Consider the following 14,363-nt stretch of genomic DNA (forward strand, 5'->3'; position numbering starts at 1 on the left):
ATTAACGCTATCTATTACGGTTTAAAAGATATAGCGATTTCAAGATATGTATAGCGTTGAAGACACCCAGCAAGGGGCCATAGGAAATACATTGAAAGTTTATTTTGCTTGTAATTAAGTTAATTATCATTCAAATTAAATGCAAATTAAACCTAATGAAGATAATTAAGTGCTCTATTTAACGCTGCTTTCAAATTAACGCTATCTATTACGGTTTAAAAGATATAGCGATTTTAAGATATGTACAGCGCAGAAGACACCCAGCAAGGGGCCATAGGAAATACATTGAAAGTTTATTTTGCTTGTAATTAAGTTAATTATCATTCAAATTAAATGAAAATTAAACCTAATGAAGATAATTAAGTGCTCTATTTAAATCTGCTTTCAAATTAACGCTATCTATTACGGTTTAAAACATATAGCGATTTTAAGATATGTACAGCGAAGAAGACACCCAGCAAGGGGCCATAGGAAATAAATTGAAAGTTTATTTTGCTTGTAATTAAGTTAATTATCATTCAAATTAAATGAAAATTACAACTAATGAAGATAATTAAGTGCTCTATTTAAATCTGCTTTCAAATTAACGCTATCTATTACGGTTTAAAAGATATAGCGATTTCAAGATATGTATAGCGTTGAAGACACCCAGCAAGGGGCCATAGGAAATACATTGAAAGTTTATTTTGCTTGTAATTAAGTTAATTATCATTCAAATTAAATGAAAATCACAATTAATGAAGAAAATTAAGTGTTCTATTTAAATCTGCTTTCAAATTAACGCTATCTATTACGGTTTAAAAGATATAGCGATTTTAAGATATGTACAGCGTAGAAGACACCCAGCAAGGGGCCATAGGAAATACATTGAAAGTTTATTTTGCTTGTAATTAAGTTAATTATCATTCAAATTAAATGAGAATTACAACTAATGAAGATAATTAAGTGCTCTATTTAAATCTGCTTTCAAATTAACGCTATCTATTACGGTTTAAAAGATATAGCGATTTCAAGATATGTATAGCGTTGAAGACACCCAGCAAGGGGCCATAGGAAATACATTGAAAGTTTATTTTGCTTGTAATTAAGTTAATTATCATTCAAATTAAATGAAAATCACAATTAATGAAGAAAATTAAGTGCTCTATTTAAATCTGCTTTCAAATTAACGCTATCTATTACGGTTTAAAAGATATAGCGATTTCAAGATATGTATAGCGTTGAAGACACCCAGCAAGGGGCCATAGGAAATACATTGAAAGTTTATTTTGCTTGTAATTAAGTTAATTATCATTCAAATTAAATGAACATTAAACCTAATGAAGATAATTAAGTGCTCTATTTAAAACTGCTTTCAAATTAACGCTATCTATTACGGTTTAAAAGATATAGCGATTTTAAGATATGTACAGCGTAGAAGACACCCAGCAAGGGGCCATAGGAAATACATTGAAAGTTTATTTTGCTTGTAATTAAGTTAATTATCATTCAAATTAAATGAAAATTAAACCTAATGAAGATAATTAAGTGCTCTATTTAAATCTGCTTTCAAATTAACGCTATCTATTACGGTTTATAAGATATAGTGATTTTAAGATATGTACAGCGTAGAAGACACCCAGCAAGGGGCCATAGGAAATACATTGAAAGTTTATTTTGCTTGTAATTAAGTTAATTATCATTCAAATTAAATGAAAATTAAACCTAATGACGATAATTAAGTGCTCTATTTAAATCTGCTTTCAAATTAACGCTATCTATTACGGTTTAAAAGATATAGCGATTTCAAGATATGTATAGCGTTGAAGACACCCAGCAAGGGGCCATAGGAAATACATTGAAAGTTTATTTTGCTTGTAATTAAGTTAATTATCATTCAAATTAAATGAAAATTACAATTAATGAAGAAAATTAAGTGCTCTATTTAAATTTGCTTTCAAATTAACGCTATCTATTACGGTTTAAAAGATATAGCGATTTCAAGATATGTATAGCGTTGAAGACACCCAGCAAGGGGCCATAGGAAATACATTGAAAGTTTATTTTGCTTGTAATTAAGTTAATTATCATTCAAATTAAATGCAAATTAAACCTAATGAAGATAATTAAGTGCTCTATTTAACGCTGCTTTCAAATTAACGCTATCTATTACGGTTTAAAAGATATAGCGATTTTAAGATATGTACAGCGCAGAAGACACCCAGCAAGGGGCCATAGGAAATACATTGAAAGTTTATTTTGCTTGTAATTAAGTTAATTATCATTCAAATTAAATGAAAATTAAACCTAATGAAGATAATTAAGTGCTCTATTTAAATCTGCTTTCAAATTAACGCTATCTATTACGGTTTAAAACATATAGCGATTTTAAGATATGTACAGCGTAGAAGACACCCAGCAAGGGGCCATAGGAAATAAATTGAAAGTTTATTTTGCTTGTAATTAAGTTAATTATCATTCAAATTAAATGAAAATTACAACTAATGAAGATAATTAAGTGCTCTATTTAAATCTGCTTTCAAATTAACGCTATCTATTACGGTTTAAAAGATATAGCGATTTCAAGATATGTATAGCGTTGAAGACACCCAGCAAGGGGCCATAGGAAATACATTGAAAGTTTATTTTGCTTGTAATTAAGTTAATTATCATTCAAATTAAATGAAAATCACAATTAATGAAGAAAATTAAGTGTTCTATTTAAATCTGCTTTCAAATTAACGCTATCTATTACGGTTTAAAAGATATAGCGATTTCAAGATATGTATAGCGTTGAAGACACCCAGCAAGGGGCCATAGCAAATACATTGAAAGTTTATTTTGCTTGTAATTAAGTTAATTATCATTCAAATTAAATGAAAATTAAACCTAATGAAGATAATTAAGTGCTCTATTTAAACCTGCTTTCAAATTAACGCTATCTATTACGGTTTAAAAGATATAGCGATTTTAAGATATGTACAGCGTAGAAGACACCCAGCAAGGGGCCATAGGAAATACATTGAAAGTTTATTTTGCTTGTAATTAAGTTAATTATCATTCAAATTAAATGAAAATTAAACCTAATGAAGATAATTAAGTGCTCTATTTAAATCTGCTTTCAAATTAACGCTATCTATTACGGTTTAAAAGATATAGCGATTTTAAGATATGTACAGCGTAGAAGACACCCAGCAAGGGGCCATAGGAAATACATTGAAAGTTTATTTTGCTTGTAATTAAGTTAATTATCATTCAAATTAAATGAAAATTACAACTAATGAAGATAATTAAGTGCTCTATTTAAATCTGCTTTCAAATTAACGCTATCTATTACGGTTTAAAAGATATAGCGATTTCAAGATATGTATAGCGTTGAAGACACCCAGCAAGGGGCCATAGGAAATACATTGAAAGTTTATTTTGCTTGTAATTAAGTTAATTATCATTCAAATTAAATGCAAATTAAACCTAATGAAGATAATTAAGTGCTCTATTTAAAGCTGCTTTCAAATTAACGCTATCTATTACGGTTTAAAAGATATAGCGATTTTAAGATATGTACAGCGTAGAAGACACCCAGCAAGGGGCCATAGGAAATACATTGAAAGTTTATTTTGCTTGTAATTAAGTTAATTATCATTCAAATTAAATGAAAATTAAACCTAATGAAGATAATTAAGTGCTCTATTTAAATCTGCTTTCAAATTAACGCTATCTATTACGGTTTAAAAGATATAGCGATTTCAAGATATGTATAGCGTTGAAGACACCCAGCAAGGGGCCATAGGAAATACATTGAAAGTTTATTTTGCTTGGAATTAAGTTAATTATCATTCAAATTAAATGAAAATCACAATTAATGAAGAAAATTAAGTGTTCTATTTAAATCTGCTTTCAAATTAACGCTATCTATTACGGTTTAAAAGATATAGCGATTTCAAGATATGTATAGCGTTGAAGACACCCAGCAAGGGGCCATAGGAAATACATTGAAAGTTTATTTTGCTTGTAATTAAGTTAATTATCATTCAAATTAAATGAAAATTAAACCTAATGAAGATAATTAAGTGCTCTATTTAAACCTGCTTTCAAATTAACGCTATCTATTACGGTTTAAAAGATATAGCGATTTTAAGATATGTACAGCGTAGAAGACACCCAGCAAGGGGCCATAGGAAATACATTGAAAGTTTATTTTGCTTGTAATTAAGTTAATTATCATTCAAATTAAATGAAAATTAAACCTAATGAAGATAATTAAGTGCTCTATTTAAATCTGCTTTCAAATTAACGCTATCTATTACGGTTTAAAAGATATAGCGATTTTAAGATATGTACAGCGTAGAAGACACCCAGCAAGGGGCCATAGGAAATACATTGAAAGTTTATTTTGCTTGTAATTAAGTTAATTATCATTCAAATTAAATGAAAATTACAACTAATGAAGATAATTAAGTGCTCTATTTAAATCTGCTTTCAAATTAACGCTATCTATTACGGTTTAAAAGATATAGCGATTTCAAGATATGTATAGCGTTGAAGACACCCAGCAAGGGGCCATAGGAAATACATTGAAAGTTTATTTTGCTTGTAATTAAGTTAATTATCATTCAAATTAAATGCAAATTAAACCTAATGAAGATAATTAAGTGCTCTATTTAAAGCTGCTTTCAAATTAACGCTATCTATTACGGTTTAAAAGATATAGCGATTTTAAGATATGTACAGCGTAGAAGACACCCAGCAAGGGGCCATAGGAAATACATTGAAAGTTTATTTTGCTTGTAATTAAGTTAATTATCATTCAAATTAAATGAAAATTAAACCTAATGAAGATAATTAAGTGCTCTATTTAAATCTGCTTTCAAATTAACGCTATCTATTACGGTTTAAAAGATATAGCGATTTTAAGATATGTACAGCGTAGAAGACACCCAGCAAGGGGCCATAGGAAATACATTGAAAGTTTATTTTGCTTGTAATTAAGTTAATTATCATTCAAATTAAATGAGAATTACAACTAATGAAGATAATTAAGTGCTCTATTTAAATCTGCTTTCAAATTAACGCTATCTATTACGGTTTAAAAGATATAGCGATTTCAAGATATGTATAGCGTTGAAGACACCCAGCAAGGGGCCATAGGAAATACATTGAAAGTTTATTTTGCTTGTAATTAAGTTAATTATCATTCAAATTAAATGAAAATTACAATTAATGAAGAAAATTAAGTGCTCTATTTAAATCTGCTTTCAAATTAACGCTATCTATTACGGTTTAAAAGATATAGCGATTTCAAGATATGTATAGCGTTGAAGACACCCAGCAAGGGGCCATAGGAAATACATTGAAAGTTTATTTTGCTTGTAATTAAGTTAATTATCATTCAAATTAAATGCAAATTAAACCTAATGAAGATAATTAAGTGCTCTATTTAAAGCTGCTTTCAAATTAACGCTATCTATTACGGTTTAAAAGATATAGCGATTTTAGGATATGTACAGCGTAGAAGACACCCAGCAAGGGGCCATAGGAAATACATTGAAAGTTTATTTTGCTTGTAATTAAGTTAATTATCATTCAAATTAAATGAAAATTAAACCTAATGAAGATAATTAAGTGCTCTATTTAAATCTGCTTTCAAATTAACGCTATCTATTACGGTTTAAAAGATATAGCGATTTTAAGATATGTACAGCGTAGAAGACACCCAGCAAGGGGCCATAGGAAATACATTGAAAGTTTATTTTGCTTGTAATTAAGTTAATTATCATTCAAATTAAATGAGAATTACAACTAATGAAGATAATTAAGTGCTCTATTTAAATCTGCTTTCAAATTAACGCTATCTATTACGGTTTAAAAGATATAGCGATTTCAAGATATGTATAGCGTTGAAGACACCCAGCAAGGGGCCATAGGAAATACATTGAAAGTTTATTTTGCTTGTAATTAAGTTAATTATCATTCAAATTAAATGAAAATCACAATTAATGAAGAAAATTAAGTGCTCTATTAAATCTGCTTTCAAATTAACGCTATCTATTACGGTTTAAAAGATATAGCGATTTCAAGATATGTATAGCGTTGAAGACACCCAGCAAGGGGCCATAGGAAATACATTGAAAGTTTATTTTGCTTGTAATTAAGTTAATTATCATTCAAATTAAATGAAAATTAAACCTAATGAAGATAATTAAGTGCTCTATTTAAATCTGCTTTCAAATTAACGCTATCTATTACGGTTTAAAAGATATAGCGATTTTAAGATATGTACAGCGTAGAAGACACCCAGCAAGGGGCCATAGGAAATACATTGAAAGTTTATTTTGCTTGTAATTAAGTTAATTATCATTCAAATTAAATGAAAATTAAACCTAATGACGATAATTAAGTGCTCTATTTAAATCTGCTTTCAAATTAACGCTATCTATTACGGTTTAAAAGATATAGCGATTTCAAGATATGTATAGCGTTGAAGACACCCAGCAAGGGGCCATAGGAAATACATTGAAAGTTTATTTTGCTTGTAATTAAGTTAATTATCATTCAAATTAAATGAAAATTACAATTAATGAAGAAAATTAAGTGCTCTATTTAAATCTGCTTTCAAATTAACGCTATCTATTACGGTTTAAAAGATATAGCGATTTCAAGATATGTATAGCGTTGAAGACACCCAGCAAGGGGCCATAGGAAATACATTGAAAGTTTATTTTGCTTGTAATTAAGTTAATTATCATTCAAATTAAATGCAAATTAAACCTAATGAAGATAATTAAGTGCTCTATTTAAAGCTGCTTTCAAATTAACGCTATCTATTACGGTTTAAAAGATATAGCGATTTTAAGATATGTACAGCGTAGAAGACACCCAGCAAGGGGCCATAGGAAATACATTGAAAGTTTATTTTGCTTGTAATTAAGTTAATTATCATTCAAATTAAATGAAAATTAAACCTAATGAAGATAATTAAGTGCTCTATTTAAATCTGCTTTCAAATTAACGCTATCTATTACGGTTTAAAAGATATAGCGATTTTAAGATATGTACAGCGTAGAAGACACCCAGCAAGGGGCCATAGGAAATACATTGAAAGTTTATTTTGCTTGTAATTAAGTTAATTATCATTCAAATTAAATGAGAATTACAACTAATGAAGATAATTAAGTGCTCTATTTAAATCTGCTTTCAAATTAACGCTATCTATTACGGTTTAAAAGATATAGCGATTTCAAGATATGTATAGCGTTGAAGACACCCAGCAAGGGGCCATAGGAAATACATTGAAAGTTTATTTTGCTTGTAATTAAGTTAATTATCATTCAAATTAAATGAAAATCACAATTAATGAAGAAAATTAAGTGCTCTATTTAAATCTGCTTTCAAATTAACGCTATCTATTACGGTTTAAAAGATATAGCGATTTCAAGATATGTATAGCGTTGAAGACACCCAGCAAGGGGCCATAGGAAATACATTGAAAGTTTATTTTGCTTGTAATTAAGTTAATTATCATTCAAATTAAATGAAAATTAAACCTAATGAAGATAATTAAGTGCTCTATTTAAACCTGCTTTCAAATTAACGCTATCTATTACGGTTTAAAAGATATAGCGATTTTAAGATATGTACAGCGTAGAAGACACCCAGCAAGGGGCCATAGGAAATACATTGAAAGTTTATTTTGCTTGTAATTAAGTTAATTATCATTCAAATTAAATGAAAATTAAACCTAATGAAGATAATTAAGTGCTCTATTTAAACCTGCTTTCAAATTAACGCTATCTATTACGGTTTAAAAGATATAGCGATTTTAAGATATGTACAGCGTAGAAGACACCCAGCAAGGGGCCATAGGAAATACATTGAAAGTTTATTTTGCTTGTAATTAAGTTAATTATCATTCAAATTTAATGAAAATTAAACCTAATGAAGATAATTAAGTGCTCTATTTAAAGCTGCTTTCAAATTAACGCTATCTATTACGGTTTATAAGATATAGTGATTTTAAGATATGTACAGCGTAGAAGACACCCAGCAAGGGGCCATAGGAAATACATTGAAAGTTTATTTTGCTTGTAATTAAGTTAATTATCATTCAAATTAAATGAAAATTAAACCTAATGAAGATAATTAAGTGCTCTATTTAAATCTGCTTTCAAATTAACGCTATCTATTACGGTTTAAAAGATATAGCGATTTTAAGATATGTATAGCGATGAAGACACCCAGCAAGGGGCCATAGGAAATACATTGAAAGTTTATTTTGCTTGTAATTAAGTTAATTATCATTCACATTAAATGGAAATTAAACCTCATGAAGATAATTACGTGCTCTATTTAAATCTGCTTTCAAATTAACGCTATCTATTACGGTTTAGAAGATATAACGATTTTAAGATATGTATAGCGTGGAGGACACCCAGCAAGGGGCCATAGGAAATACATTGAAAGTTTATTTTGCTTGTAATTAAGTTAATTATCATTCAAATTTAATGAAAATTACAGATAATAAAGATAATTAAGGGCTCTATTTAAATCTGCTTTCAAATTAATTTCCCCTAACCTAATCTATCCTAAATTCCCTCTAAACTAACCTATCCTTCATCCCCCTAACCTAAAATATCCCCCTTCATTCCCCCTATCCCCCTAACCTAATCTATCCCTCTATCCCCCTACATCCCCCTACATCCCTCCTATCCACCTTCATCACCCCTAACCTAACCTATCCTTCATCCCCCCTATCCTAACCTATCCTTCAGTCCCTCTAACCTAACCTATCCTTCATCCCCCTAACCTAACCTATCCCCCTTCATCCCAACTAACCTAACCTATCCCATATCCCCCTTCATCCAACCTAACCTAACCTAACCTAACCTACCCCCTCTGTCCCTTCATCCCCTCTAACCGAACCTAACCACCTTTATTCCCCCTATCCCCCTAACCCAACCTATCCCCCTCATCCCCTCTAACCTAACCTATCCCCCTTCATCCCCTAACCTATTCTATCATTCATTCCCTCTAACCTAACCTATCCTTCATCCCCCTAACCTAACCTATCCCCCTTCATCCCCCCTAACTTCAGCTATCCCCCTTCATCCCCCCTAACCTAACCTATCCTTCATTTCCCCTAACCTATTCTATCCTTCTTCCCCCCTAACCTAACCTATCCCCCTTCATCCCCCTAACCTAACCAAACCCCCTTCCTCTCCCCTAACCTAACCTATCCCCCTTCATCTTCCTAACCTAAACTAACCTAACCTAACCTATCCCGTATCCTTATTCATCCTACCTAACGTAACCTAACCTAACCAAACGTATCCCCCTCTCCCCCTTCATCCCCTCTAACCTAACCTATCCCCCTTCATCCCCCTAACATAACCTATCCCCCTTCATCCCCCCTAACCTAACCTATCCTTCATTTCCCCTAACCTGTTCTATCCTTCATTCCCTCTAACCCCCTTTATCTCCCCTAACCTAACCTAACCTATCCCATATCCCCCTCATCCCCTCTAACCTAACCTATCCCCCTTCATCCCCTAACCTAACCTATCCTTCATCCCCCCTAACCTAACCTATCCTTCATCCCCCTAACCTAACCTATCCCCCTTCATCCCCCTAACCTAACCTATCCCCCTTCATCCCCCTAACCTAACCTATCCCCCTTCATCCTCCTAACCTAACCTATCCCCCTTCAACCCCCTAACCTAACCTAACCCCCTTCATCTCCCCTAACCTAACCTAACCTATCCCATATCCCCTTCATCCAACCTAACCTAACCTAACCTATCCCCCTCTCCTCCTTCATCCCCTCTAACCTAACCTATCCCCCTTCATCCCCCTAACCCAACAAACCTAACCTATCCCCCTCTCCTCCTTCATCCCCTCTAACCTAACCTATCCCCTTCATCCCCCTAACCCAACTAACCTAACCTATCCCCCTCTCCTCCTTCATCCCCTCTAACCTAACCTATCCCCCTCTCCCCCTTCATCCCCTCTAACCTAACCTATCCCCCTTCATCCCTTAACCTAACCTATCCTTCATCCCCCTAACCTATTCTATCCCCCTTCATCCCCCCTAACCTAACCAATCCCCCTTCATCCCCCCTAATCTAACCTATCCCCCTTCATCCCCCTAACCTAACCTATCCCCCTTCGTCCTCCTAACCTAACCTAACCTATCCCATATCCCCTTAATCAAACCTAACCTAACCTAACCTATCCCCCTATCCCCCTTCATCCTCCTAACCTAACCTATCCCCCTTCATCCCCCTAACCTAACCTAACCCCCTTCATCTCCCCTAACCTATCCCATATCCCGTCATCCCCTCTAACCTAACCTATCCCCCTTCATCCCCCTAACCTAACCTATCATTCATCCCCCCTAACCTAACCTATCCCCCTTCATCCCCCTAACCTAACCTATCCTTCATCCCCCTAACCTAACCTATCCCCCTTCATCCCCCTTCATCCCCCTAACCTAACCTATCCCCCTTCATCCTCCTAACCTAACCTATCCCCCTTCATCCCCCTAACCTAACCTAACCGCCTTCATCTCCCCTAACCTAACCTAACCTAACCTATCCCATATCCCCTTCATCCAACCTAACCTAACCTAACCTATCCCCCTCTCCTCCTTCATCCCCTCTAACCTAACCTATCCCCCTCTCCTCCTTCATCCCCTCTAACCTAACCTATCCCCCTTCATCCCCCCTAACCTAACCTAACCCCCTTCATCTCCCCTAACCTAACCTAACCTATCCCATATCCCCATCATCCAACCTAACCTAACCTAACCTATCCCTTTCTCCTCCTTCATCCCCTCTAACCTAACCTATCCCCCTTCATCCCCCTAACCCAACTAACCTAACCTATCCCCCTCCCAACTAACCTAACCTATCCCCCTCTCAAACCTAACCTAACCTATCCCTCTCTCCCCCTTCATCCCCTCTAACCTAACCTATCCCCCTTCATCCCCCTAACCTAACCTATCCCCCTTCATCCCCCTAACCTAACCTATCCCATATCCCCCTCATCCCCTCTAACCTAACCTATCCCCCTTCATCCCCCTAACCTAACCTATCCTTCATCCCCCCTAACCTAACCTATCCTTCATCCCCCCTAACCTAACCTATCCCCCTTCATCCCCCCTAACCTAACCTATCCCCCTTCATCCCCCTAACCTAACCTATCCCCCTTCATCCCCCCTAACCTAACCTATCCCCCTTCATCCCCCCTAACCTAACCTATCCCCCTTCATCTCCCCTAACCTAACCTATCCCCCTTCATCCTCCTAATCTAACCTAACCTAACCTATTCCATATCCCCCTTCATCCAACCTAACCTAACCTAACCTAACCTACCCCCTCTCCACCTTCATCCCCTCTAACCTAACCTATCCACCTTCATTTCCCCTTCATCCCCCTAACCTAACCTATCCTTCATTTCCCCTAACCTATTCTATCCTTCATTCCCTCTAGCCTAACCTATCCACCTTCATTCCCTCTAGCCTAACCTATCCACCTTCATTCCCCCTATCCCCTAACCTAACCTATCGCCTTACATCCCTCCTATCCCCCTTCATCTCCCCTAACCTAACCTATCCCCCTTAATCCTCCTAACCTAACCTATCCCCCTTCATCCCCTCTAACCTAACCTAACCCCCTTCATCTCCCCTAACCTAACCTAACCTATCCCATATCCCCTTCATCCAACCTAACCTAACCTAACCTATCCCCCTCTCCTCCTTCATCCCCTCTAACCTAACCTATCCCCCTTCATCCCCCTAACCCAACTAACCTAACCTATCCCCCTCTCCTCCTTCATCCCTCTCACCTAACCTATCCCCCTCTCCCCCTTCATCCCCTCTAACCTAACCTATCCCCCTTCATCCCCTAACCTAACCTATCCTTCATCCCCCCTAACCTAATCTATCCCCCTTCATCCCCCCTAACCTAACCAATCCCCCTTCATCCCCCCTAATCTAACCTATCCCCTTTCATCCCCCTAACCTAACCTATCCCCCTTCATCCTGCTAACCTAACCTAACCTATCCCATATCCCCCTTTATCAAACCTAACCTAACCTAACCTAACCTAACCTAACCTAACCTAACCTAACCTAACCTAACCTAACCTAACCTAACCTAACCTAACCTAACCTAACCTAACCTAACCTAACCTAACCTAACCTAACCTAACCTAACCTAACCTAACCTAACCTAACCTAAGCTATCCCATATCCCCCTCATCCCCTCTAACCTAACCTATCCCCCTTCATCCCCCTAACCTAACCTATGCTTCATCCCCCCTAACCTAGCCTATCCCCCTTCATCCCCCTAACCTAACCTATCCTTCATCCCCCCTAACCTAACCTATCCCCCTTCATCCCCCTAACCTACCCTATCCCCCTTCATCCCCCTAACCTAACCTATCCCCCTTCATCCTCCTAACCTAACATATCCCCCTTCATCCCCCCTAACCTAACCTAACCCCCTTTATCTCCCCTAACCTAACCTAACCTATCCCATATCCCCCTCATCCCCTCTAACCTAACCTATCCCCCTTCATCCCCCTAACCTAACATATCCTTCATCCCCCCTAACCTAACCTATCCCCCTTCATCCCCCTTCATCCCCCCTAACCTAACCTATCCCCCTTCATCCCCCCTAACCTAACCTATCCCCCTCCATCCTCCTAACCTAACCTATCCCCCTTCATCCCCTCTAACCTAACCTAACCCCCTTCATCTCCCCTAACCTAACCTAACCTATCCCATATCCCCTTCATCCAACCTAACCTAACCTAACCTATCCCCCTCTCCTCCTTCATCCCCTCTAACCTAACCTATCCCCCTTCATCCCCCTAACCCAACAAACCTAACCTATCCCCCTCTCCTCCTTCATCCCCTCTAACCTAACCTATCCCCCTCTCCCCCCTCATCCCCTCTAACCTAACCTATCCCCCTTCATCCCCCTAACCTTAGGGGAAATGAAGGGGGATAGGTTAGGTTAGGGGGGATGAAGGGGGATAGGTTAGGTTAGGGGGGATGAAGGGGGATAGGTTAGGTTAGGGGGATGAAGGGGGATAGGTTAGGTTAGAGGGGATGAAGGGGGAGAGGGGGATGGGTTAGGTTAGGTTAGGTTTGATGAAGGGGGATATGGGATAGGTTAGGTTAGGTTAGGAGGATGAAGGGGGATAGGTTAGGTTAGGTGGATGAAGGGGGATAGGTTAGATTAGGGGGGATGAAGGGGGATTGGTTAGGTTAGGGGGATGAAGGGGGATAGGTTAGGTTAGGGGGGATGAAGGATAGGTTAGGTTAGGGGGATGAAGGGGGATAGGCTAGGTTAGGGGGGATGAAGCATAGGTTAGGTTAGGGGGATGAAGGGGGATAGGTTAGGTTAGAGGGGATGAGGGGGATATGGGATAGCTTAGGTTAGGTTAGGTTAGGTTAGGTTAGGTTAGGTTAGGTTAGGTTAGGTTAGGTTAGGTTAGGTTAGGTTAGGTTAGGTTAGGTTAGGTTAGGTTAGGTTAGGTTAGGTTAGGTTAGGTTAGGTTAGGTTAGGTTAGGTTAGGTTAGGTTAGGTTAGGTTAGGTTAGGTTAGGTTAGGTTAGGTTAGGTTAGGTTAGGTTAGGTTAGGTTAGGTTAGGTTAGGTTAGGTTAGGTTAGGTTAGGTTAGGTTAGGTTAGGTTAGGTTAGGTTAGGTTAGGTTAGGTTAGGTTAGGTTAGGTTAGGTTAGGTTAGGTTAGGTTAGGTCTTATAAAAAATGTCACGTCTTAACCTAAGAATTTCCCATGTTAAAATGGAATAGGTTAAATCAACCTACGATTTTTAACCAGCAGGTAGGGACCTGATGGTTCTATGGCAATTTAACATGGGATTTTATACCAGTCAAGCGGACCTTATGTTCCTCGAAGTTCTTATCGTTCGGAAAAGGTAGGGGAAAGGTTATGTGATTACAAAGTAATACCGTTTGTAATGTCAATCAACCTAACCTAACTTTATCTATCCTATCGTTCGGAAAAGGTAGCGGAAAAGTTATGTGATTACAAAGTAATACCGTTTGTAATGTCAATCAACTTAACCTAACTTTATCTATCCTATCGTTCGGAAAAGGTAGTGGAAAAGTTATGTGATTACAAAGTAATACCGTTTGTAATGTCAATCAACCAAACATAACCTAACCTAACCTATCGTTCGGTAAAGGTAGTGGAAACGTTATGTGATTACAAAGTAATACCGTTTGTAATGTCAATCAACCTAACCTAACTTTATCTATCCTATCGTTCGGAAAAGGTAGCGGAAAAGTTATGTGATTACAAAGTAATACCGTTTGTAATGTCAATCAACCTAACCTAACTTTATCTATCCTATCGTTC

This window comes from Phalangium opilio, unplaced genomic scaffold (assembly GCF_054372755.1).
Source record: "Phalangium opilio isolate 3A_F unplaced genomic scaffold, DU_Popi_V2 ptg000089l_1, whole genome shotgun sequence".
NCBI lineage: Eukaryota > Metazoa > Arthropoda > Arachnida > Opiliones > Phalangiidae > Phalangium > Phalangium opilio.